The sequence below is a fragment of the Mauremys reevesii genome, linkage group 12 (genome assembly GCF_016161935.1).
Source record: "Mauremys reevesii isolate NIE-2019 linkage group 12, ASM1616193v1, whole genome shotgun sequence".
Classification (NCBI taxonomy): domain Eukaryota; kingdom Metazoa; phylum Chordata; order Testudines; family Geoemydidae; genus Mauremys; species Mauremys reevesii.
In genome coordinates this window covers 45,521,011-45,546,512 of record NC_052634.1, presented here as the reverse complement: position 1 = coordinate 45,546,512, position 25,502 = coordinate 45,521,011, and the positions used below count along the sequence as shown (strand labels likewise).

General features: G+C 52.6%; 9 non-coding genes across 9 annotated transcripts; 4 read left to right on the top strand and 5 right to left on the bottom strand.

Moving 5' to 3' along the window:
- Positions 1-581: 581 nt before the first annotated feature.
- Positions 582-745, bottom strand: LOC120376289. Its single transcript, XR_005587188.1, has one exon. It is a non-coding gene; the product is annotated as a U1 spliceosomal RNA (small nuclear RNA).
- A 3,677-nt stretch (positions 746-4,422) lies between these two features.
- Positions 4,423-4,538, top strand: LOC120375993. The gene has a single exon (XR_005586920.1). It is a non-coding gene; the product is annotated as a U5 spliceosomal RNA (small nuclear RNA).
- Positions 4,539-6,470: 1,932 nt separating this feature from the next.
- Positions 6,471-6,634, bottom strand: LOC120376129. The gene has a single exon (XR_005587038.1). It is a non-coding gene; the product is annotated as a U1 spliceosomal RNA (small nuclear RNA).
- Positions 6,635-10,345: 3,711 nt separating this feature from the next.
- Positions 10,346-10,461, top strand: LOC120375992. The gene has a single exon (XR_005586919.1). It is a non-coding gene; the product is annotated as a U5 spliceosomal RNA (small nuclear RNA).
- A 1,921-nt stretch (positions 10,462-12,382) lies between these two features.
- LOC120376202 lies at positions 12,383-12,542 on the bottom strand. Its single transcript, XR_005587108.1, has one exon. It is a non-coding gene; the product is annotated as a U1 spliceosomal RNA (small nuclear RNA).
- Positions 12,543-16,252: 3,710 nt separating this feature from the next.
- On the top strand, positions 16,253-16,367 carry LOC120376061. The gene has a single exon (XR_005586984.1). It is a non-coding gene; the product is annotated as a U5 spliceosomal RNA (small nuclear RNA).
- Positions 16,368-18,292: 1,925 nt separating this feature from the next.
- LOC120376135 lies at positions 18,293-18,456 on the bottom strand. The gene has a single exon (XR_005587044.1). It is a non-coding gene; the product is annotated as a U1 spliceosomal RNA (small nuclear RNA).
- Positions 18,457-22,151: 3,695 nt separating this feature from the next.
- Positions 22,152-22,264, top strand: LOC120376076. Its single transcript, XR_005586998.1, has one exon. It is a non-coding gene; the product is annotated as a U5 spliceosomal RNA (small nuclear RNA).
- Positions 22,265-24,186: 1,922 nt separating this feature from the next.
- Positions 24,187-24,348, bottom strand: LOC120376178. Its single transcript, XR_005587085.1, has one exon. It is a non-coding gene; the product is annotated as a U1 spliceosomal RNA (small nuclear RNA).
- Between the last annotated feature and the right edge of the window lie 1,154 nt (positions 24,349-25,502).

The following is a 25,502-nucleotide window of genomic DNA, read 5'->3' as shown; positions in this document are numbered from 1 at the left end:
ATTCGGGGAGGCGGTGGGTGGGCCTCAAGCGACGGAAAGCCCTCCTCCAGCATGGGGTTGTGACAGCCTAGTCTCCGTAGCACAGACAGGGTGGCCACCAAGAGACAGGAACAGACAGCGAAAGCCAAAGCGGCCCCAGGGCAGAGGGCGAGGCTGCCTGTTGGACGAGGAGACCGGGTGGGACAGGCGTTTTGGACAGGCCGTCCTCCCGTCAAAAGAGGAAGAGCCCGAGAAGAAGGGCCAGGCAAGAAGCTACAAGCAGGGAAAGAAGCAGAGCAGGCAGGCAGCTCCCCTTAGAGCCAAGGAAGGCACCGGTCCAAGCCCCCCAAAAGCAGACTAGAGAGCAGATCAGCTGCAAAAGACTAGGGAAAGCCAAGAACACAGAGAGACCCAAGTAAAGTTTCAGAGCTGAGCTTTGCTTACAAGGAGGAACGTGTAACAAAGATACCTAGAAATACAGGGCCTGTGGAAAAGAGCACTCCCAAAGACCCAGAATAACAGCTGCTTTCCTGAGAATCTGCTTTGCAGTGCACTAAGCCTAAACAGCCCACTATCAGCTGTCTGTTGTTCAAACCAATCACCAGGGAAGAGTGCAAACGCAGTCGCCCACTACCACAAATTATGCAGTTGAGTTTCCCGCATTTGGGGAAATCAGAGTGCTCAGCAAACCCGCAGTGCAATGGATGAGCCTCATCCTGGGAAAACCACCTTCATGATCATGGTATCTCCCCTGCTAGGTAAGTATGAGTTCCTGCTGCCCGGCCGCCGCCCGCCCTCGCTCGCCCCGCACTTATAACACACGGGGCGGACCGCCGCGCCCCCACCGCCGGCCTCGCCCACACCGGCCCCTACTGCCGACAGCTGCCCCGACCTGGCCCCCGGAGACCGTCCCTTCCCCACGCCGAGCTCCCGGTGCCAAAGTCGGGCCCAGCCTGGCAGCCTGCGTCCGCTCCCACGATGCTCTGCTCGCACACAGATCTGCATACCTGCTCACGCGGCTCCGCCCCTCCGCTCGGGCCCCTCCCCCTGCCCGCCCGGGCCGCCGCTCTTGCGTGCTCAGCTCTTTGAGCTCAGATGGGGTGTAGTGCTCAGATCGAGTGCGACAGACCTTACTATGTGAGGGTCATTCTAGCCCCATTACCTGGCTTGCTTATTTATACCTACGACTGTCTTTAACTGTTGTATGCGTGATGTACCCTCACTGCTTGCTGACTGTATCTTGAACTCACCCACAGTATACCCCACATTGGGGACATTGCACACTGTATAAGTTATGTGCTGTTCAATACCAAAGTACTAGCATCCCCCTATATTCTGTATGTCACCCCTGATGACCAGTAACTGATGTTACAAACTCTCTGTATTATCTATTCTTAAACATTTTCTAATAAACATTTAAAACTAAAATTGCCCTATACTCTGTATGTCACCCCCGATAACCAATATCTGACTTTTCAACTCTCTCTATTGTTCATTTTCAAATATTTTCTAATAAACTTTTAAATCTTGGCCTATCCAAGTGCTTGGCCGTGATCAAGTGTCTTGATGTTTTTGGTCTTTTGGCCTCGAGATGAAAACCTTGTCTGTGTCTTGGGAACCTTGAGGTAAAAATTATCTAAGTTGTAGGGTCCCGTCCGGAAGCCAGGCCATCAGAGAGACGACGTGGCCCACCTGCTGCTGGGGAAAGAGTGCAGCTTGCATTTCGCTTCTCTCTCGCTCTCTCCCCACCGGAAGTTGGTCCAATACAAGAATGACCTCCCCTGCCTTGTCTCACGTCAGTTGCTCCTCAGGGCAGAAGGTCGGGTGTTGTCAGCCACTCTCCAGAAACTGGACGGCCACTCGATCCCTTTTGTTACCTGCCAAGTGAGGCTGAGTGCACTGGCAGGCAGCGCCGTTTGAAGAAGTGGAAGATTGGACAAATGACCAGGGAGGAGTATAAAAATATTGCTCAGGCACGCAGGAGTGAAATCAGGAAGGGCAACTCACGCTTGGAGTTGCAGCTAGCAAGAGATGTTAAGAGTAACAACAAGAAGGGTTTCTTCAGGGAGGTTAGCAACAAGAAGAAAGTCAAGGAAAGTGTGGGCCCCTTACAGAATGAGGGAGGCGACCTTGTGACAGAGGATGTGGAAAAAGCTAATGTACTCAATGCTTCCCCACCCTCCCCCTTCGTGATTTTGTCTTCACGAACAAAATCAGCTCCCAGACTGCTGCTCTGGGCAGCACAGCATGGAGAGGAGGTGACCAGCCCTCTGTGGAGAAAGAAGTGCTTCGGGACTATTTAGAAAAGCTGGATGAGCACAAATCCATGGGGCCGGATGCGCTGCATCCGAGGGTGCTAAAGGAGTTGGCGGGTGTGATTGCAGAGCCACTGGTCATTATCTTTGAAAATTCATGGCCATTGGGGGAGGTCCCAAATGACTGGGAAAAGGCTAATGTAGTGCCCATCTTTAAAAGAGGGAAGAAAGAAGGAGGATCCGGGGAACTACAGGCCAGTCAGCCTCACCTCAGTCCCTGGAAAAATCATGGAGCAGGTCCTCAAGGAATCAATTCTGAAGCACTTAGAGGAGAGGCAAGTGATCAGGAGCGGTCAGCATGGATTCAGCAAGGGCAAGTCACGCCTGACTAACCTAATTGCCTTCTGTGAGGAGAGAACTGGGTCTGTGGATGAGGGAAAAGCAATGGATGTGTTCTTCCTTGACTTTAGCAAAGTTTTTGATACGGTCTCCCACAGTATTCTTGTCGGCAAGTTCAAGAAGTTTGGGCTGGATGAATGGACTATAAGGTGGACTATAAGCTGGCTAGGTCCTCGGGCTCAACGGGTAGTGATCAATGGCTCCACGTCTAATTGGCAGCCGGTCTCAAGCGGCGTGCCCCAAGGCTCGGTCCTGGGGCCGGTTGTGTACAATATCTTCGTTAAGGATCTGGAGGATGGCGTGGACTGCACTCTCAGCAAGTTTGCAGATGACGCTAAACTGGGAGGAGCGGTCGATACGCTGGAGGGTACGGATAGGCTACAGAGGGACCTAGACAAATTGGAGGATTGGGCTGAAAGAAACCTGATGAGGTTCAACAAGGACAAGTGCCCGGTCCTGCACTTAGGACGGAAGAATCCCGTGCACTGCTCCAGACTAGGGACCGAATGGCTAGGCAGCAGTTCTGCAGAAAAGGACTTAGGGGTTACAGTGGAAGAGAAGCTGGATATGAGTCGACAGCGTGCCCTTGTTGCCAAGAAGGCTAACGGCATTTTGGACTGTATACGTAGGGGCATTGCCAGCAGATCGAGGGATGTGGTCGTTCCCTTCTCTTCGACGTTGGTGAGGCCTCATCTGGAGTACCGTGTCCGGTTTTGGGCCCCACACTGCAAGAAGGATGTGGAAAAACTGAAAAGAGTCCAGCATAGGGCAACAAAAGTGATTAGGGGGCTGGAAGACATGATTTATGAGGAGAGGCTGAGGGAACTGGGATGGTTTAGTCTGCAGAAGAGAAGAATGAGGGGGGAGTTGATCGCTGCTTTCAACTACCTGAAAGGGGGTTCCAAAGAGGATGGATCTAGACTGTTCTCAGGGGCACCAGATGACAGAACGAGGAGCAATGGTCCCAAGTTGCGGTGGGGAAGGTTTAGGTTGGATCTTAGGAAAACCCTTTTTCACTAGGAGGGTGGTGAAGCACTGGAATGGGTTCCTTAGGGAGGTGGTGGAATCTCCTTCCTGAGAGGTTTTTAAGGTCAGCCTTGACAAAGCCCTGGCTGGGATGATTTAGTTGGGGATTGGGTTGGACTAGATGACCTCCTGAGGTCCCTTCCAACCCTGATAGTCCATGATTTGAAGCTGTTCCCGTGTATCAAGGTGAGCTGCAGCTCAGCGAACCCCAAGGATCTGAGCGAGGCGAGCTACTTTGCAGCAGAGGCAGACCAAGCAGCAGGTACAACGCGGGGTCGCACCCCGGCCGGCAGATAGAATCTCATGTGCGAGATCCCGGCTCCTGTTACTTTGCAAAGTGTGTGCGTTTGCTCCGGGTTTTAGCTGTGGGCCAAGTGCCCTCTGGCTTCTCGTCCGGGCTCCGTCCTCCATGCGCCTGAGCATCAGCGGGACTGTCTCAGGAGAGCAGCTGCCCCATCCCAATCTCCGCCCAGCCGGGGAAGGAGCAGAGGCAGCCCGGAGAAAAGACTCCTTTGAGCGCCGGAGACGGCCGGAGCATCTTATTTGCATAGCCACAGTGCATTGCGTGCAGCGAAGCGAGTCCCTGGTCGAGGGGCTGGTTTTGCTCCCTGTGTCCCCGGTTCCGATGATCCAACTCGGGCTGCCAATCGGTTCAATTCCATTTCCTCTGAAAGCTAGCGGTGTAGCGGGCTGGGAGAGTCGTCACCCTGACTTTTGGGAGCGTAGGCGGTTGCCCCGGCAGCGCCTCTGCCACGAGTTCTACGTACTCTGCTTTCTCTTCAGTTCGTATAAATCTTTCGCCTTTTACTAAAGATTTCCGTGGAGAGGAATGTTGATGAGTTTGTAGCCAATTTTTTAAGGCTTTGCTTTGGCAAGGCTGTTGTCTGCTGTGAGAAAAACAGAAGAGTGCTCCCTGAGCTGGTGTCACTGGCTGAAGCTTTTCTATAGTATGAAAAAGTATAGTAGGGGCACCTGGCATTGGCTGCTGTCAGCAGACAGGATACTGGGCTAGGTCTTTAACTTGGACGGGTAGCTGGGAAGACAGTCAATCAGACAGAACCCGCTCAACAAACCTTTTCATTTCCTTGTTATTGCCTGACTCCTTTAATTCTTTTCCTTTTCCTTATTTCCCAGCAGACCGACTAGCCACCAGATTTGGGTGCTAGCAGAGGGACCTGACGAGCTCCTTCTTTCGGCAGCGTTGAACATGCCAGGGCACAGTCAGATTCTGGATTCTCATCTGAATGTAACGCCTAGCTCTCACCTTTATTTCTGTTTCTTAGCTCTTTTGGGCCATCGATCTTTGGTCTGACCCGTAGGATCCCTGCATTAGGAGAGATGGCTAATTAATGAGCCCATAAACCTTGGAAATCAAATGAAACCTGAAGTCTGAAGAAGACCTCGAAAGGCCCTTGGGGGTGGAGTGCGAGCTGAGGAAGAGTTCCCTGCACAGCTTACCTCCATTCTCGTTTTCCTGTCCTGAGCGGAAAAGCCAGGAAGCAGCTCCGGGTAGGGAGGGGATACCATATGTGTGCAGTGGTTAGACAGGAAACAGCAAGGAACTGGACTCGTATGGAGTGAAACTGTAAGCATCTTCTGTATGCCTGATGACTGCAGGTTTGAGAGAGTTATGTGGGACGTGGAGGCTTTCGGTGGGCTTTCAGAGGAAATGTAATGGAAAGGCAGCCGAAAGTGGAATCCCAGGTTTTTAAACAATCCTCCACTAACACGCCAAACAGCTCAGGTCTAGTTACTCATTGAAAATTAGAATAAAGTTACAGCAAGATTTCATCATAAATGAAGTCAAACCCTAAAGATTTCAGAACACAACTGCTATAAGGAGCCACGAGGAAGCAATACAAAGTCAACCTTGCCTCAGAGAAAGGCAGTTAAACAATTTCTCTTTTTTAAAGCAGCATAATCTCCCCAAACGGAAGGGCACTGTTCCCGGAGAAGGGTCCTGGAGAGGGTTTTCCTCGTTGGTGCCGGCCATCCACCTCCCCGAAAGGCGGGAGCTAGGTGGACGGAAGAATTCTTCCGACCAAGGCGCGGACTGATGTAGCCGCGCCGATTTACGTTCCCCGTGCAGCCCAGGCCCGAGGGTCGGTGCGTGCTGAACAGTTAAGTCAAAACAGCTCCGTCCGTCAGAGGTGTGCAAAAGGGAAAACCCGCTCCTGGGCGACACGGCCACGCCGCCCTAACCCGCAGCGTAGCTAAAGGGCATTCGGGCAGGCGGTGGGTGGGCCTCAAGCGACGGAAAGCCCTCCTCCAGCATGGGGTTGTGACAGCCTAGTCTCCGTAGCACAGACAGGGTGGCCACCAAGAGACAGGAACAGACAGCGAAAGCCAAAGCGGCCCCAGGGCAGGGGGCGAAGCTGCCTGTTGGACGAGGAGACCAGGTGGGACAGGCGTTTTGGACAGGCCGTCCTCCCGTCAAAGGAGGAAGAGCCCGAGAAGAAGGGCCGGGCAAGAAGCTACAAGCAGGGAAAGAAGCAGAGCAGGCAGGCAGGCAGGCAGGTCCCCATAAAGCCAAGGAAGGCACCGGTCCAAGCCCCCCAAAAGCAGACTAGAGAGCAGATCAGCTGCAAAAGACCAGGGAAAACCAAGAACACAGAGAGACCCAAGTAAAGTTTCAGAGCTGAGCTTTGCTTACAAGGAGGAACGTGTGACAAAGATACCTAGAAGTACAGGGCCTGTGGAAAAGAGCACTCCCAAAGGCCCAGAATAACAACTGCTTTCCTAAGAATCTGCTTTGCAGTGTACTAAGCCTAAACAGCCCACTGTCAGTTGTCTGTTGTTCAAACCAATCAGCAGGGGAGAGCGCGAACGCAGTCCCCCACTACCACAAATTATGCAGTCGAGTTTCCCGCATTTGGGGAAATCGCAGGGGTCAGCACACCCGCAGTGCAATGGATGAGCCTCACCCTGGGAAAACCACCTTCGTGATCATGGTATCTCCCCTGCCAGGTAAGTATGAGTTCCTGCTGCCCGGCCGCCGCCCGCCCTCGCTCGCCCCACACTTATAACACACGGGGCGGACCGCCGCGCCCCCCCACCGACGGCCTCGCCCACACCGGCCCCCACTACTGACAGCTGCCCTGACGCGGCCCCCGGAGACCGTCCCTTCCCCACCCCGAGCTCCCGGTGCCAAAGTCGGGCCCTGCCTGGCAGCCTGCGTCCGCTCCCACGATTCTCTGCTCGCACACAGATCTGCATACCTGCTCACGCGGCTCCGCCCCTCCGCTCGGGCCCCTCCCCCTGCCCGCCCAGGCCGCCGCTCTTGCGTGCTCAGCTCTTTGAGCTCAGATGGGGTGTAGTGCTCAGATCGAGTGCGACAGACCTTAACTTTGCCATGTGAGGGTCATTCTATCCCCATTACCTGGCTTGCTTATTTATACCTATGACTGTCTTTAACTGTTGTATGCGTGATGTACCCTCACTGCTTGCTGAAGGTATCTTGAACTCACCCACAGTATACCCCACATTGGGGACATTGCACACTGTATAAAAGTTATGTGCTGTCCAATACCAAAGTACTAGCATCCCCCTATACTCTGTATGTCACCCCTGATGACCAGTAACTGATGTTACAAACTCTCTGTACCCCTTCTGGCTGGGAAAGCATTATCTAAATTGTATCTATTCTTAAACATTTTCTAATAAACATTTCAAACTAAAATTGCCCTATGCTCTGTATGTCACCCCCGATGACCAATAGCTGACGTTTCAACTCTCTGTATCGTTCATTTTCAAATATTTTCTAATAAACTTTTAAATCTTGGCCTATCCAAGGCCGTGATCAAGTGTCTTGATGTTTTTGGTCTTTTGGCCTCGAGATGAAAACCTTGTCTGTGTCTTGGGAACCTTGAGTTAAAAAATTATCTAAGTTGTAGCTTGTCCCATCCCGGGAAGCCAGGCCATCGGAGAGACGACGTGGCCCACCTGCTGCTAGGGAAAGAGTGCAGCTTGCATTTCGCTTCTCTCTCGCTCTCTCCCCACCAGAAGTTGGTCCAATACAAGAATGACCTCCCCTGCCTTGTCTCACGTCAGTTTCTCCTCAGGGCAGAAGGTCGGGTGTTGTCAGCCACTCTCCAGAAACTGGACGGCCACTCGATCCCTTTTGTTACCTGCCAAGTGAGGCTGAGTGCACTGGCAGGCAGCGCCGTTTGAAGAAGTGGAAGATTGGACAAATGACCAGGGAGGAGTATAAAAATATTGCTCAGGCACGCAGGAGTGAAATCAGGAAGGGCAACTCACGCTTGGAGTTGCAGCTAGCAAGAGATGTTAAGAGTAACAACAAGAAGGGTTTCTTCAGGGATGTTAGCAACAAGAAGAAAGTCACGGAAAGTGTGGGCCCCTTACAGAATGAGGAGGCGACCTTGTGACAGAGGATGTGGAAAAAGCTAATGTACTCAATGCTTCCCCACTCCCCTTCGTGATTTTGTCTTCATGAACAAAATCAGCTCCCAGACTGCTGCTCTGGGCAGCACAGCATGGAGAGGAGGTGACCAGCCCTCTGTGGAGAAAGAAGTGCTTCGGGACTATTTAGAAAAGCTGGATGAGCACAAATCCATGGGGCCGGATGCGCTGCATCCGAGGGTGCTAAAGGAGGTGGCGGGTGTGATTGCAGAGCCACTGGTCATTATCTTTGAAAATTCATGGCCATTGGGAGGTCCCAAATGACTGGGAAAAGGCTAATGTAGTGCCCATCTTTAAAAGAGGGAAGAAAGAAGGAGGATCCGGGAACTACAGGCCAGTCAGCCTCACCTCAGTCCCTGGAAAATCATGGAGCAGGTCCTCAAGGAATCAATTCTGAAGCACTTAGAGGAGAGGCAAGTGATCAGGAGCGGTCAGCATGGATTCAGCAAGGGCAAGTCACGCCTGACTAACCTAATTGCCTTCTGTGAGGAGAGAACTGGGTCTGTGGATGAGGGAAAAGCAATGGATGTGTTCTTCCTTGACTTTAGCAAAGTTTTTGATACGGTCTCCCACAGTATTCTTGTCGGCAAGTTCAAGAAGTTTGGGCTGGATGAATGGACTATAAGGTGGACTATAAGCTGGCTAGGTCCTCGGGCTCAACGGGTAGTGATCAATGGCTCCACGTCTAATTGGCAGCCGGTCTCAAGCGGCGTGCCCCAAGGCTCGGTCCTGGGGCCGGTTGTGTACAATATCTTCGTTAAGGATCTGGAGGATGGTGTGGACTGCACTCTCAGCAAGTTTGCAGATGACGCTAAACTGGGAGGAGCGGTCGATACGCTGGAGGGCAATACGGATAGGCTACAGAGGACCTAGACAAATTGGAGGATTGGGCTGAAAGAAACCTGATGAGGTTCAACAAGGACAAGTGCCCGGTCCTGCACTTAGGACGGAAGAATCCCGTGCACTGCTCCAGACTAGGGACCGAATGGCTAGGCAGCAGTTCTGCAGAAAAGGACCTAGGGGTTACAGTGGACGAGAAGCTGGATATGAGTCGACAGCGTGCCCTTGTTGCCAAGAAGGCTAACGGCATTTTGGACTGTATACGTAGGGGCATTGCCAGCAGATCGAGGGATGTGGTCGTTCCTTCTCTTCGACGTTGGTGAGGCCTCATCTGGAGTACCGTGTCCGGTTTTGGGCCCCACACTGCAAGAAGGATGTGGAAAAACTGAAAAGAGTCCAGCATAGGGCAACAAAAGTGATTAGGGGGCTGGAAGACATGATTTATGAGGAGAGGCTGAGGGAACTGGGATGGTTTAGTCTGCAGAAGAGAAGAATGAGGGGGGAGTTGATCGCTGCTTTCAACTACCTGAAAGGGGGTTCCAAAGAGGATGGATCTAGACTGTTCTCAGGGGCACCAGATGACAGAACGAGGAGCAATGGTCCCAAGTTGCGGTGGGGAAGGTTTAGGTTGGATCTTAGGAAAACCCTTGTTCACTAGGAGGGTGGTGACGCACTGGAATGGGTTCCTTAGGGAGGTGGTGGAATCTCCTTCCTGAGAGGTTTTTAAGGTCAGCCTTGACAAAGCCCTGGCTGGGATGATTTAGTTGGGGATTGGGTTGGACTAGATGACCTCCTGAGGTCCCTTCCAACCCTGATAGTCCATGATTTGAAGCTGTTCCCGTGTATCAAGGTGAGCTGCAGCTCAGCGAACCCCAAGGATCTGAGCGAGGCGAGCTACTTTGCAGCAGAGGCAGACCAAGCAGCAGGTACAACGCGGGGTCGCACCCCGGCCGGCAGATAGAATCTCATGTGCGAGATCCCGGCTCCTGTTACTTTGCAAAGTGTGTGCGTTTGCTCCGGGTTTTAGCTGTGGGCCAAGTGCCCTCTGGCTTCTCGTCCGGGCTCCGTCCTCCATGCGCCTGGGCATCAGCGGGACTGTCTCAGGAGAGCAGCTGCCCCATCCCAATCTCCGCCCAGCCGGGGAAGGAGCAGAGGCAGCCCGGAGAAAAGACTCCTTTGAGCGCCGGAGACGGCCGGAGCATCTTATTTGCATAGCCACAGTGCATTGCGTGCAGCGAAGCGAGTCCCTGGTCGAGGGGCTGGTTTTGCTCCCTGTGTCCCCGGTTCCGATGATCCAACTCGGGCTGCCAATCGGTTCAATTCCATTTCCTCTGAAAGCTCGCGGTGTAGCAGGCTGGGAGAGTCGTCACCCTGACTTTTGGGAGCGTAGGCGGTTGCCCCGGCAGCGCCTCTGCCACGAGTTCTACGTACTCTGCTTTCTCTTCAGTTCGTATAAATCTTTCGCCTTTTACTAAAGATTTCCGTGGAGAGGAATGTTGATGAGTTTGTAGCCAATTTTTTAAGGCTTTGCTTTGGCAAGGCTGTTGTCTGCTGTGAGAAAAACAGAAGAGTGCTCCCTGAGCTGGTGTCACTGGCTGAAGCTTTTCTATAGTATGAAAAAAGTATAGTAGGGGGCACCTGGCATTGGCTGCTGTCAGCAGACAGGATACTGGGCTAGGTCTTTAACTTGGACGGGTAGCTGGGAAGACAGTCAATCAGACAGAACCCGTTCAACAAACCTTTTCATTTCCTTGTTATTGCCTGACTCCTTTAATTCTTTTCCTTTTCCTTATTTCCCAGCAGACCGACTAGCCACCAGATTTGGGTGCTAGCAGAGGGACCTGACGAGCTCCTTCTTTTCGGCAGCGTTGAACATGCCAGGGCACAGTCAGATTCTGGATTCTCATCTGAATGTAACGCCTAGCTCTCACCTTTATTTCTGTTTCTTAGCTCTTTTGGGCCATCGATCTTTGGTCTGACCCGTAGGATCCCTGCATTAGGAGAGATGGCTAATTAATGAGCCCATAAACCTTGGAAATCAAATGAAACCTGAAGTCTGAAGAAGACCTCGAAAGGCCCTTGGGGTGGAGTGTGAGCTGAGGAAGAGTTCCCTGCACAGCTTACCTCTCCATTCTCGTTTTCCTGTCCTGAGCGGAAAAGCCAGGAAGCAGCTCCGGGTAGGGAGGGGATACCATATGTGTGCAGTGGTTAGACAGGAAACAGCAAGGAACTGGACTCGTATGGAGTGAAACTGTAAGCATCTTCTGTATGCCTGATGACTGCAGGTTTGAGAGAGTTATGTGGGACGTGGAGGCTTTCAGAGGAAATGTAATGGAAAGGCAGCCGAAAGTGGAATCCCAGGTTTTAAACAATCCTCCACTAACACGCCAAACAGCTCCGGTCTAGTTACTCATTGAAAATTAGAATAAAGTTACAGCAAGATTTCATCATAAATGAAGTCAAACCCTAAAGATTTCAGAACACAACTGCTATAAGGAGCCACGAGGAAGCAATACAAAGTCAACCTTGCCTCAGAGAAAGGCAGTTAAACAATTTCTCTTTTTAAAGCAGCATAATCTCCCCAAACGGAAGGGCACTGTTCCCGGAGAAGGGTCCTGGAGAGGGTTTTCTCGTTGGTGCCGGCCATCCACCTCCCCGAAAGGCGGGAGCTAGGTGGACGGAAGAATTCTTCCGACCAAGGCGCGGACTGATGTAGCCGCGCCGATTTACGTTCCCCGTGCAGCCCAGGCCCGAGGGTCGGTGCGTGCTGAACAGTTAAGTCAAAACAGCTCCGTCCGTCAGAGGTGTGCAAAAGGGAAAACCCGCTCCTGGGCGACGCGGCCACGCCGCCTAACCCGCAGCGTAGCTAAAGGGCATTCGGGCAGGCGGTGGGTGGGCCTCAAGCGACGGAAAGCCCTCCTCCAGCATGGGGTTGTGACAGCCTAGTCTCCGTAGCACAGACAGGGTGGCCACCAAGAGACAGGAACAGACAGCGAAAGCCAAAGCGGCCCCAGGGCAGGGGGCGAAGCTGCCTGTTGGACGAGGAGACCAGGTGGGACAGGCGTTTTGGACAGGCCGTCCTCCCGTCAAAGGAGGAAGAGCCCGAGAAGAAGGGCCGGGCAAGAAGCTACAAGCAGGGAAAGAAGCAGAGCAGGCAGGCAGGCAGGCAGGTCCCCATAAAGCCAAGGAAGGCACCGGTCCAAGCCCCCCAAAAGCAGACTAGAGAGCAGATCAGCTGCAAAAGACCAGGGAAAACCAAGAACACAGAGAGACCCAAGTAAAGTTTCAGAGCTGAGCTTTGCTTACAAGGAGGAACGTGTGACAAAGATACCTAGAAGTACAGGGCCTGTGGAAAAGAGCACTCCCAAAGGCCCAGAATAACAACTGCTTTCCTAAGAATCTGCTTTGCAGTGTACTAAGCCTAAACAGCCCACTGTCAGTTGTCTGTTGTTCAAACCAATCAGCAGGGGAGAGCGAACGCAGTCCCCCACTACCACAAATTATGCAGTCGAGTTTCCGCATTTGGGAAATCGCAGGGGTCAGCACACCCGCAGTGCAATGGATGAGCCTCACCCTGGGAAAACCACCTTCGTGATCATGGTATCTCCCCTGCCAGGTAAGTATGAGTTCCTGCTGCCCGGCCGCCGCCCGCCCTCGCTCGCCCCACACTTATAACACACGGGGCGGACCGCCGCGCCCCCCCACCGACGGCCTCGCCCACACCGGCCCCCACTACTGACAGCTGCCCTGACGCGGCCCCCGGAGACCGTCCCTTCCCCACCCCGAGCTCCCGGTGCCAAAGTCGGGCCCTGCCTGGCAGCCTGCGTCCGCTCCCACGATTCTCTGCTCGCACACAGATCTGCATACCTGCTCACGCGGCTCCGCCCCTCCGCTCGGGCCCCTCCCCCTGCCCGCCCAGGCCGCCGCTCTTGCGTGCTCAGCTCTTTGAGCTCAGATGGGGTGTAGTGCTCAGATCGAGTGCGACAGACCTTAACTTTGCCATGTGAGGTCATTCTATACACATTACATGGCTTGCTTATTTATACCTATGACTGTCTTTAACTGTTGTATGCGTGATGTACCCTCACTGCTTGCTGAAGGTATCTTGAACTCACCCACAGTATACCCCACATTGGGGACATTGCACACTGTATAAAAGTTATGTGCTGTCCAATACCAAAGTACTAGCATCCCCCTATACTCTGTATGTCACCCCTGATGACCAGTAACTGATGTTACAAACTCTCTGTACCCCTTCTGGCTGGGAAAGCATTATCTAAATTGTATCTATTCTTAAACATTTTCTAATAAACATTTCAAACTAAAATTGCCCTATGCTCTGTATGTCACCCCCGATGACCAATAGCTGACGTTTCAACTCTCTGTATCGTTCATTTTCAAATATTTTCTAATAAACTTTTAAATCTTGGCCTATCCAAGGCCGTGATCAAGTGTCTTGATGTTTTTGGTCTTTTGGCCTCGAGATGAAAACCTTGTCTGTGTCTTGGGAACCTTGAGTTAAAAAATTATCTAAGTTGTAGCTTGTCCCATCCCGGGAAGCCAGGCCATCGGAGAGACGACGTGGCCCACCTGCTGCTAGGGAAAGAGTGCAGCTTGCATTTCGCTTCTCTCTCGCTCTCTCCCCACCAGAAGTTGGTCCAATACAAGAATGACCTCCCCTGCCTTGTCTCACGTCAGTTTCTCCTCAGGGCAGAAGGTCGGGTGTTGTCAGCCACTCTCCAGAAACTGGACGGCCACTGATCCCTTTGTTACCTGCCAAGTGAGGCTGAGTGCACTGGCAGGCAGCGCCGTTTGAAGAAGTGGAAGATTGGACAAATGACCAGGGAGGAGTATAAAAATATTGCTCAGGCACGCAGGAGTGAAATCAGGAAGGGCAACTCACGCTTGGAGTTGCAGCTAGCAAGAGATGTTAAGAGTAACAACAAGAAGGGTTTCTTCAGGGATGTTAGCAACAAGAAGAAAGTCACGGAAAGTGTGGGCCCCTTACAGAATGAGGGAGGCGACCTTGTGACAGAGGATGTGGAAAAAGCTAATGTACTCAATGCTTCCCCACCCTCCCCCTTCGTGATTTTGTCTTCATGAACAAAATCAGCTCCCAGACTGCTGCTCTGGGCAGCACAGCATGGAGAGGAGGTGACCAGCCCTCTGTGGAGAAAGAAGTGCTTCGGGACTATTTAGAAAAGCTGGATGAGCACAAATCCATGGGGCCGGATGCGCTGCATCCGAGGGTGCTAAAGGAGTTGGCGGGTGTGATTGCAGAGCCACTGGTCATTATCTTTGAAAATTCATGGCCATTGGGGGAGGTCCCAAATGACTGGGAAAAGGCTAATGTAGTGCCCATCTTTAAAAGAGGGAAGAAAGAAGGAGGATCCGGGGAACTACAGGCCAGTCAGCCTCACCTCAGTCCCTGGAAAAATCATGGAGCAGGTCCTCAAGGAATCAATTCTGAAGCACTTAGAGGAGAGGCAAGTGATCAGGAGCGGTCAGCATGGATTCAGCAAGGGCAAGTCACGCCTGACTAACCTAATTGCCTTCTGTGAGGAGAGAACTGGGTCTGTGGATGAGGGAAAAGCAATGGATGTGTTCTTCCTTGACTTTAGCAAAGTTTTTGATACGGTCTCCCACAGTATTCTTGTCGGCAAGTTCAAGAAGTTTGGGCTGGATGAATGGACTATAAGGTGGACTATAAGCTGGCTAGGTCCTCGGGCTCAACGGGTAGTGATCAATGGCTCCACGTCTAATTGGCAGCCGGTCTCAAGCGGCGTGCCCCAAGGCTCAGTCCTGGGGCCGGTTGTGTACAATATCTTCGTTAAGGATCTGGAGGATGGTGTGGACTGCACTCTCAGCAAGTTTGCAGATGACGCTAAACTGGGAGGAGCGGTCGATACGCTGGAGGGTACGGATAGGCTACAGAGGGACCTAGACAAATTGGAGGATTGGGCTGAAAGAAACCTGATGAGGTTCAACAAGGACAAGTGCCCGGTCCTGCACTTAGGACGGAAGAATCCCGTGCACTGCTCCAGACTAGGGACCGAATGGCTAGGCAGCAGTTCTGCAGAAAAGGACCTAGGGGTTACAGTGGACGAGAAGCTGGATATGAGTCGACAGCGTGCCCTTGTTGCCAAGAAGGCTAACGGCATTTTGGACTGTATACGTAGGGGCATTGCCAGCAGATCGAGGGATGTGGTCGTTCCCTTCTCTTCGACGTTGGTGAGGCCTCATCTGGAGTACCGTGTCCGGTTTTGGGCCCCACACTGCAAGAAGGATGTGGAAAAACTGAAAAGAGTCCAGCATAGGGCAACAAAAGTGATTAGGGGGCTGGAAGACATGATTTATGAGGAGAGGCTGAGGGAACTGGGATGGTTTAGTCTGCAGAAGAGAAGAATGAGGGGGGAGTTGATCGCTGCTTTCAACTACCTGAAAGGGGGTTCCAAAGAGGATGGATCTAGACTGTTCTCAGGGGCACCAGATGACAGAACGAGGAGCAATGGTCCCAAGTTGCGGTGGGGAAGGTTTAGGTTGGATCTTAGGAAAACCCTTTTTCACTAGGAGGGTGGTGAAGCACTGGAATGGGTTCCTTAGGGAGGTGGTGGAATCTCCTTCCTGAGAGGTTTTTAAGGTCAGCCTTGACAAAGCCCTGGCTGGGATGATTTAGTTGGGGATTGGGTTGGACTAGATGACCTCCTGAGGTCCCTTCCAACCCTGATAGTCCATGATTTGAAGCTGTTCCCGTGTATCAAGGTGAGCTGCAGCTCAGCGAACCCCAAGGATCTGAGCGAGGCGAGCTACTTTGCAGCAGAGGCAGACCAAGCAGCAGGTACAACGCGGGTCGCACCCGGCCGGCAGATAGAATCTCATGTGCGAGATCCCGGCTCCTGTTACTTTGCAAAGTGTGTGCGTTTGCTCCGGGTTTTAGCTGTGGGCCAAGTGCCCTCTGGCTTCTCGTCCGGCTCCGTCCTCCATGCGCCTGGGCATCAGCGGGACTGTCTCAGGAGAGCAGCTGCCCCATCCCAATCTCCGCCCAGCCGGGGAAGGAGCAGAGGCAGCCCGGAGAAAAGACTCCTTTGAGCGCCGGAGACGGCCGGAGCATCTTATTTGCATAGCCACAGTGCATTGCGTGCAGCGAAGCGAGTCCCTGGTCGAGGGGCTGGTTTTGCTCCCTGTGTCCCCGGTTCCGATGATCCAACTCGGGCTGCCAATCGGTTCAATTCCATTTCCTCTGAAAGCTGCGGTGTAGCAGGCTGGGAGAGTCGTCACCCTGACTTTTGGGAGCGTAGGCGGTTGCCCGGCAGCGCCTCTGCCACGAGTTCTACGTACTCTGCTTTCTCTTCAGTTCGTAGAAATCTTTCGCCTTTTACTAAAGATTTCCGTGGAGAGGAATGTTGATGAGTTTGTAGCCAATTTTTAAGGCTTTGCTTTGACAAGGCTGTTGCCTGCTGTGAGAAAAACAGAAGAGTGCTCCTGAGCTGGTGTCACTGGCTGAAGCTTTTCTATAGTATGAAAAAGTATAGTAGGGGGCACCTGGCATTGGCTGCTGTCAGCAGACAGGATACTGGGCTAGGTCTTTAACTTGGACGGGTAGCTGGGAAGACAGTCAATCAGACAGAACCCGCTCAACAAACCTTTTCATTTCCTTGTTATTGCCTGACTCCTTTAATTCTTTTCCTTTTCCTTATTTCCCAGCAGACCGACTAGCCACCAGATTTGGGTGCTAGCAGAGGGACCTGACGAGCTCCTTCTTTTCGGCAGCGTTGAACATGCCAGGGCACAGTCAGATTCTGGATTCTCATCTGAATGTAACGCCTAGCTCTCACCTTTATTTCTGTTTCTTAGCTCTTTTGGGCCATCGATCTTTGGTCTGACCCGTAGGATCCCTGCATTAGGAGAGATGGCTAATTAATGAGCCCATAAACCTTGGAAATCAAATGAAACCTGAAGTCTGAAGAAGACCTCGAAAGGCCCTTGGGGGTGGAGTGCGAGCTGAGGAAGAGTTCCCTGCACAGCTTACCTCTCCATTCTCGTTTTCCTGTCCTGAGCGGAAAAGCCAGGAAGCAGCTCCGGGTAGGGAGGGGATACCATATGTGTGCAGTGGTTAGACAGGAAACAGCAAGGAACTGGACTCGTATGGAGTGAAACTGTAAGCATCTTCTGTATGCCTGATGACTGCAGGTTTGAGAGAGTTATGTGGACGTGGAGGCTTTCGGTGGGCTTTCAGAGGAAATGTAATGGAAAGGCAGCCGAAAGTGGAATCCCAGGTTTTAAACAATCCTCCACTAACACGCCAAACAGCTCAGGTCTAGTTACTCATTGAAAATTAGAATAAAGTTACAGCAAGATTTCATCATAAATGAAGTCAAACCCTAAAGATTTCAGAACACAACTGCTATAAGGAGCCACGAGGGAAGCAATACAAAGTCAACCTTGCCTCAGAGAAAGGCAGTTAAACAATTTCTCTTTTTAAAGCAGCATAATCTCCCAAACGGAAGGGCACTGTTCCCGGAGAAGGGTCCTGGAGAGGGTTTTCTCGTTGGTGCCGCCATCCACCTCCCGAAAGGCGGAGCTAGGTGGACGGAAGAATTCTTCCGACCAAGGCGCGGACTGATGTAGCCGCGCCGACGACGTTCCCCGTGCAGCCCAGGCCCGAGGGTCGGTGCGTGCTGAACAGTTAAGTCAAAACAGCTCCGTCCGTCAGAGGTGTGCAAAGGGAAAACCCGCTCCTGGGCGACACGGCCACGCCGCCTAACCCGCAGCGTAGCTAAAGGGCATTCGGGCAGGCGGTGGGTGGGCCTCAAGCGACGGAAAGCCCTCCTCCAGCATGGGGTTGTGACAGCCTAGTCTCCGTAGCACAGACAGGGTGGCCACCAAGAGACAGGAACAGACAGCGAAAGCCAAAGCGGCCCCAGGGCAGGGGGCGAAGCTGCCTGTTGGACGAGGAGACCACGTGGGACAGGCGTTTTGGACAGGCCGTCCTCCCGTCAAAGGAGGAAGAGCCCGAGAAGAAGGGCCGGGCAAGAAGCTACAAGCAGGGAAAGAAGCAGAGCAGGCAGGCAGGCAGGCAGGTCCCCATAGAGCCAAGGAAGGCACCGGTCCAAGCCCCCCAAAAGCAGACTAGAGAGCAGATCAGCTGCAAAAGACCAGGGAAAACCAAGAACACAGAGAGACCCAAGTAAAGTTTCAGAGCTGAGCTTTGCTTACAAGGAGGAACGTGTGACAAAGATACCTAGAAGTACAGGGCCTGTGGAAAAGAGCACTCCCAAAGGCCCAGAATAACAACTGCTTTCCTAAGAATCTGCTTTGCAGTGTACTAAGCCTAAACAGCCCACTGTCAGTTGTCTGTTGTTCAAACCAATCAGCAGGGGAGAGCGCGAACGCAGTCCCCCACTACCACAAATTATGCAGTCGAGTTTCCCGCATTTGGGGAAATCGCAGGGGTCAGCACACCCGCAGTGCAATGGATGAGCCTCACCCTAGGAAAACCACCTTCGTGATCATGGTATCTCCCCTGCCAGGTAAGTATGAGTTCCTGCTGCCCGGCCGCCGCCCGCCCTCGCTCGCCCCACACTTATAACACACGGGGCGGACCGCCGCGCCCCCCCACCGACGGCCTCGCCCACACCGGCCCCCACTACTGACAGCTGCCCTGACGCGGCCCCCGGAGACCGTCCCTTCCCCACCCCGAGCTCCCGGTGCCAAAGTCGGGCCCTGCCTGGCAGCCTGCGTCCGCTCCCACGATTCTCTGCTCGCACACAGATCTGCATACCTGCTCACGCGGCTCCGCCCCTCCGCTCGGGCCCCTCCCCCTGCCCGCCCAGGCCGCCGCTCTTGCGTGCTCAGCTCTTTGAGCTCAGATGGGGTGTAGTGCTCAGATCGAGTGCGACAGACCTTAACTTTGCCATGTGAGGGTCATTCTATCCCCATTACCTGGCTTGCTTATTTATACCTATGACTGTCTTTAACTGTTGTATGCGTGATGTACCCTCACTGCTTGCTGAAGGTATCTTGAACTCACCCACAGTATACCCCACATTGGGGACATTGCACACTGTATAAAAGTTATGTGCTGTCCAATACCAAAGTACTAGCATCCCCTATACTCTGTATGTCACCCTGATGACCAGTAACTGATGTTACAAACTCTCTGTACCCCTTCTGGCTGGGAAAGCATTATCTAAATTGTATCTATTCTTAAACATTTTCTAATAAACATTTCAAACTAAAATTGCCCTATGCTCTGTATGTCACCCCCGATGACCAATAGCTGACGTTTCAACTCTCTGTATCGTTCATTTTCAAATATTTTCTAATAAACTTTTAAATCTTGGCCTATCCAAGGCGGTGATCAAGTGTCTTGATGTTTTTGGTCTTTGGCCTCGAGATGAAAACCTTGTCTGTGTCTTGGGAACCTTGAGGTAAAAATTATCTAAGTTGTAGCGGTCCCGTCCCGGGAAGCCAGGCCATCGGAGAGACGACGTGGCCCACCTGCTGCTAGGGAAAGAGTGCAGCTTGCATTTCGCTTCTCTCTCGCCTCTCCCCACCGGAAGTTGGTCCAATACAAGAATGACCTCCCTGCCTTGTCTCACGTCAGTTTCTCCTCAGGGCAGAAGGTCGGGTGTTGTCAGCCACTCTCCAGAAACTGGACGGCCACTCGATCCCTTTGTTACCTGCCAAGTGAGGCTGAGTGCACTGGCAGGCAGCGCCGTTTGAAGAAGTGGAAGATTGGACAAATGACCAGGAGGAGTATAAAAATATTGCTCAGGCACGCAGGAGTGAAATCAGGAAGGGCAACTCACGCTTGGAGTTGCAGCTAGCAAGAGATGTTAAGAGTAACAACAAGAAGGGTTTCTTCAGGGATGTTAGCAACAAGAAGAAAGTCAAGGAAAGTGTGGGCCCCTTACAGAATGAGGGAGGCGACCTTGTGACAGAGGATGTGGAAAAAGCTAATGTACTCAATGCTTCCCACCCTCCCTTCGTGATTTTGTCTTCACGAACAAAATCAGCTCCCAGACTGCTGCTCTGGGCAGCACAGCATGGAGAGGAGGTGACCAGCCCTCTGTGGAGAAAGAAGTGCTTCGGGACTATTTAGAAAAGCTGGATGAGCACAAATCCATGGGGCCGGATGCGCTGCATCCGAGGGTGCTAAAGGAGTTGGCGGGTGTGATTGCAGAGCCACTGGTCATTATCTTTGAAAATTCATGGCCATTGGGGGAGGTCCCAAATGACTGGGAAAAGGCTAATGTAGTGCCCATCTTTAAAAGAGGGAAGAAAGAAGGAGGATCCGGGAACTACAGGCCAGTCAGCCTCACCTCAGTCCCTGGAAAAATCATGGAGCAGGTCCTCAAGGAATCAATTCTGAAGCACTTAGAGGAGAGGCAAGTGATCAGGAGCGGTCAGCATGGATTCAGCAAGGGCAAGTCACGCCTGACTAACCTAATTGCCTTCTGTGAGGAGAGAACTGGGTCTGTGGATGAGGGAAAAGCAATGGATGTGTTCTTCCTTGACTTTAGCAAAGTTTTTGATACGGTCTCCCACAGTATTCTTGTCGGCAAGTTCAAGAAGTTTGGGCTGGATGAATGGACTATAAGGTGGACTATAAGCTGGCTAGGTCCTCGGGCTCAACGGGTAGTGATCAATGGCTCCACGTCTAATTGGCAGCCGGTCTCAAGCGGCGTGCCCCAAGGCTCGGTCCTGGGGCCGGTTGTGTACAATATCTTCGTTAAGGATCTGGAGGATGGTGTGGACTGCACTCTCAGCAAGTTTGCAGATGACGCTAAACTGGGAGGAGCGGTCGATACGCTGGAGGGTACGGATAGGCTACAGAGGACCTAGACAAATTGGAGGATTGGGCTGAAAGAAACCTGATGAGGTTCAACAAGGACAAGTGCCCGGTCCTGCACTTAGGACGGAAGAATCCCGTGCACTGCTCCAGACTAGGGACCGAATGGCTAGGCAGCAGTTCTGCAGAAAAGGACCTAGGGGTTACAGTGGACGAGAAGCTGGATATGAGTCGACAGCGTGCCCTTGTTGCCAAGAAGGCTAACGGCATTTTGGACTGTATACGTAGGGGCATTGCCAGCAGATCGAGGGATGTGGTCGTTCCCTCTCTTCGACGTTGGTGAGGCCTCATCTGGAGTACCGTGTCCGGTTTTGGGCCCCACACTGCAAGAAGGATGTGGAAAAACTGAAAAGAGTCCAGCATAGGGCAACAAAAGTGATTAGGGGGCTGGAAGACATGATTTATGAGGAGAGGCTGAGGGAACTGGGATGGTTTAGTCTGCAGAAGAGAAGAATGAGGGGAGTTGATCGCTGCTTTCAACGCCCTGACCGGGGGGTCCAAAGAGGAGGGATCTAGACTGTTCTCAGGGGCACCATATGACAGACCGAGGAGGTATGGTCCCAAGTTGCGGTGGGGAAGGTTTATGTTGGATCTTAGGAAATCCCTTTTCACTAGGAGGGTGGTGAAGCACTGGAATGGGTTCCTTAGGAGGTGGTGGAATCTCCTTCCTGAGAGGTTTTTAAGGTCAGCCTTGACAAAGCCCTGGCTGGGATGATTTAGTTGGGGATTGGGTTGGACTAGATGACCTCCTGAGGTCCCTTCCAACCCTGATAGTCCATGATTTGAAGCTGTTCCCGTGTATCAAGGTGAGCTGCAGCTCAGCGAACCCCAAGGATCTGAGCGAGGCGAGCTACTTTGCAGCAGAGGCAGACCAAGCAGCAGGTACAACGCGGGTCGCACTCGCCGGCAGATAGAATCTCATGTGCGAGATCCCGGCTCCTGTTACTTTGCAAAGTGTGTGCGTTTGCTCGGGTTTTAGCTGTGGGCCAAGTGCCCTCTGGCTTCTCGTCCGGGCTCCGTCCTCCATGCGCCTGGGCATCAGCGGGACTGTCTCAGGAGAGCAGCTGCCCCATCCCAATCTCCGCCCAGCCGGGGAAGGAGCAGAGGCAGCCCGGAGAAAAGACTCCTTTGAGCGCCGGAGACGGCCGGAGCATCTTATTTGCATAGCCACAGTGCATTGCGTGCAGCGAAGCGAGTCCCTGGTCGAGGGGCTGGTTTTGCTCCCTGTGTCCCCGGTTCCGATGATCCAACTCGGGCTGCCAATCGGTTCAATTCCATTTCCTCTGAAAGCTAGCGGTGTAGCGGGCTGGGAGAGTCGTCACCCTGACTTTTGGGAGCGTAGGCGGTTGCCCCGGCAGCGCCTCTGCCACGAGTTCTACGTACTCTGCTTTCTCTTCAGTTCGTATAAATCTTTCGCTTTTACTAAAGATTTCCGTGGAGAGGAATGTTGATGAGTTTGTAGCCAATTTTTAAGGCTTTGCTTTGGCAAGGCTGTTGTCTGCTGTGAGAAAACAGAAGAGTGCTCCTGAGCTGGTGTCACTGGCTGAAGCTTTTCTATAGTATGAAAAAGTATAGTAGGGGCACCTGGCATTGGCTGCTGTCAGCAGACAGGATACTGGGCTAGGTCTTTAACTTGGACGGGTAGCTGGGAAGACAGTCAATCAGACAGAACCCGCTCAACAAACCTTTTCATTTCCTTGTTATTGCCTGACTCCTTTAATTCTTTTCCTTTTCCTTATTTCCCAGCAGACCGACTAGCCACCAGATTTGGGTGCTAGCAGAGGACCTGACGAGCTCCTTCTTTCGGCAGCGTTGAACATGCCAGGGCACAGTCAGATTCTGGATTCTCATCTGAATGTAACGCCTAGCTCTCACCTTTATTTCTGTTTCTTAGCTCTTTTGGGCCATCGATCTTTGGTCTGACCCGTAGGATCCCTGCATTAGGAGAGATGGCTAATTAATGAGCCCATAAACCTTGGAAATCAAATGAAACCTGAAGTCCGAAGAAGACCTCGAAAGGCCCTTGGGGGTGGAGTGCGAGCTGAGGAAGAGTTCCCTGCACAGCTTACCTCTCCATTCTCGTTTTCCTGTCCTGAGCGGAAAAGCCAGGAAGCAGCTCCGGGTAGGGAGGGGATACCATATGTGTGCAGTGGTTAGACAGGAAACAGCAAGGAACTGGACTCGTATGGAGTGAAACTGTAAGCATCTTCTGTATGCCTGATGACTGCAGGTTTGAGAGAGTTATGTGGGACGTGGAGGCTTTGTGGGCTTTCAGAGGAAATGTAATGGAAAGGCAGCCAAAGTGGAATCCCAGGTTTTTAAACAATCCTCCACTAACACGCCAAACAGCTCAGGTCTAGTTACTCATTGAAAATTAGAATAAAGTTACAGCAAGATTTCATCATAAATGAAGTCAAACCCTAAAGATTTCAGAACACAACTGCTATAAGGAGCCACGAGGAAGCAATACAAAGTCAACCTTGCCTCAGAGAAAGGCAGTTAAACAATTTCTCTTTTAAAGCAGCATAATCTCCCAAACGGAAGGGCACTGTTCCCGGAGAAGGGTCCTGGAGAGGGTTTTCCTCGTTGGTGCCGGCCATCCACCTCCCGAAAGGCGGGAGCTAGGTGGACGGAAGAATTCTTCCGACCAAGGCGCGGACTGATGTAGCCGCGCCGATTTACGTTCCCCGTGCAGCCCAGGCCCGAGGGTCGGTGCGTGCTGAACAGTTAAGTCAAAACAGCTCCGTCCGTCAGAGGTGTGCAAAGGGAAAACCCGCTCCTGGCGACACGGCCACGCCGCCCTAACCCGCAGCGTAGCTAAAGGGCATTCGGGCAGGCGGTGGGTGGGCCTCAAGCGACGGAAAGCCCTCCTCCAGCATGGGGTTGTGACAGCCTAGTCTCCGTAGCACAGACAGGGTGGCCACCAAGAGACAGGAACAGACAGCGAAAGCCAAAGCGGCCCCAGGGCAGGGGGCGAAGCTGCCTGTTGGACGAGGAGACCACGTGGGACAGGCGTTTTGGACAGGCCGTCCTCCCACAAAGGAGGAAGAGCCCGAGAAGAAGGGCCGGGCAAGAAGCTACAAGCAGGGAAAGAAGCAGAGCAGGCAGGCAGGCAGGCAGGTCCCCATAGAGCCAAGGAAGGCACCGGTCCAAGCCCCCCAAAAGCAGACTAGAGAGCAGATCAGCTGCAAAAGACCAGGGAAAACCAAGAACACAGAGAGACCCAAGTAAAGTTTCAGAGCTGAGCTTTGCTTACAAGGAGGAACGTGTGACAAAGATACCTAGAAGTACAGGGCCTGTGGAAAAGAGCACTCCCAAAGGCCCAGAATAACAACTGCTTTCCTAAGAATCTGCTTTGCAGTGTACTAAGCCTAAACAGCCCACTGTCAGTTGTCTGTTGTTCAAACCAATCAGCAGGGGAGAGCGAACGCAGTCCCCCACTACCACAAATTATGCAGTCGAGTTTCCCGCATTTGGGGAAATCGCAGGGGTCAGCACACCCGCAGTGCAATGGATGAGCCTCACCCTGGGAAAACCACCTTCGTGATCATGGTATCTCCCCTGCCAGGTAAGTATGAGTTCCTGCTGCCCGGCCGCCGCCCGCCCTCGCTCGCCCCACACTTATAACACACGGGCGGACCGCCGCGCCCCCCCACCGACGGCCTCGCCCACACCGGCCCCCACTACTGACAGCTGCCCTGACGCGGCCCCCGGAGCCCGTCCCTTCCCCACCCCGAGCTCCCGGTGCCAAAGTCGGGCCCTGCCTGGCAGCCTGCGTCCGCTCCACGATTCTCTGCTCGCACACAGATCTGCATACCTGCTCACGCGGCTCCGCCCCTCCGCTCGGGCCCCTCCCCCTGCCCGCCCAGGCCGCCGCTCTTGCGTGCTCAGCTCTTTGAGCTCAGATGGGGTGTAGTGCTCAGATCGAGTGCGACAGACCTTAACTTTGCCATGTGAGGGTCATTCTATCCCCATTACCTGGCTTGCTTATTTATACCTATGACTGTCTTTAACTGTTGTATGCGTGATGTACCCTCACTGCTTGCTGAAGGTATCTTGAACTCACCCACAGTATACCCCACATTGGGGACATTGCACACTGTATAAAAGTTATGTGCTGTCCAATACCAAAGTACTAGCATCCCCCTATACTCTGTATGTCACCCCTGATGACCAGTAACTGATGTTACAAACTCTCTGTACCCCTTCTGGCTGGGAAAGCATTATCTAAATTGTATCTATTCTTAAACATTTTCTAATAAACATTTCAAACTAAAATTGCCCTATGCTCTGTATGTCACCCCCGATGACCAATAGCTGACGTTTCAACTCTCTGTATCGTTCATTTTCAAATATTTTCTAATAAACTTTTAAATCTTGGCCTATCCAAGGCGGTGATCAAGTGTCTTGATGTTTTTGGTCTTTTGGCCTCGAGATGAAAACCTTGTCTGTGTCTTGGGAACCTTGAGGTAAAAAATTATCTAAGTTGTAGCGGTCCCGTCCCGGGAAGCCAGGCCATCGGAGAGACGACGTGGCCCACCTGCTGCTAGGGAAAGAGTGCAGCTTGCATTTCGCTTCTCTCGCTCTCTCCCCACCGGAAGTTGGTCCAATACAAGAATGACCTCCCTGCCTTGTCTCACGTCAGTTTCTCCTCAGGGCAGAAGGTCGGGTGTTGTCAGCCACTCTCCAGAAACTGGACGGCCACTCGATCCCTTTTGTTACCTGCCAAG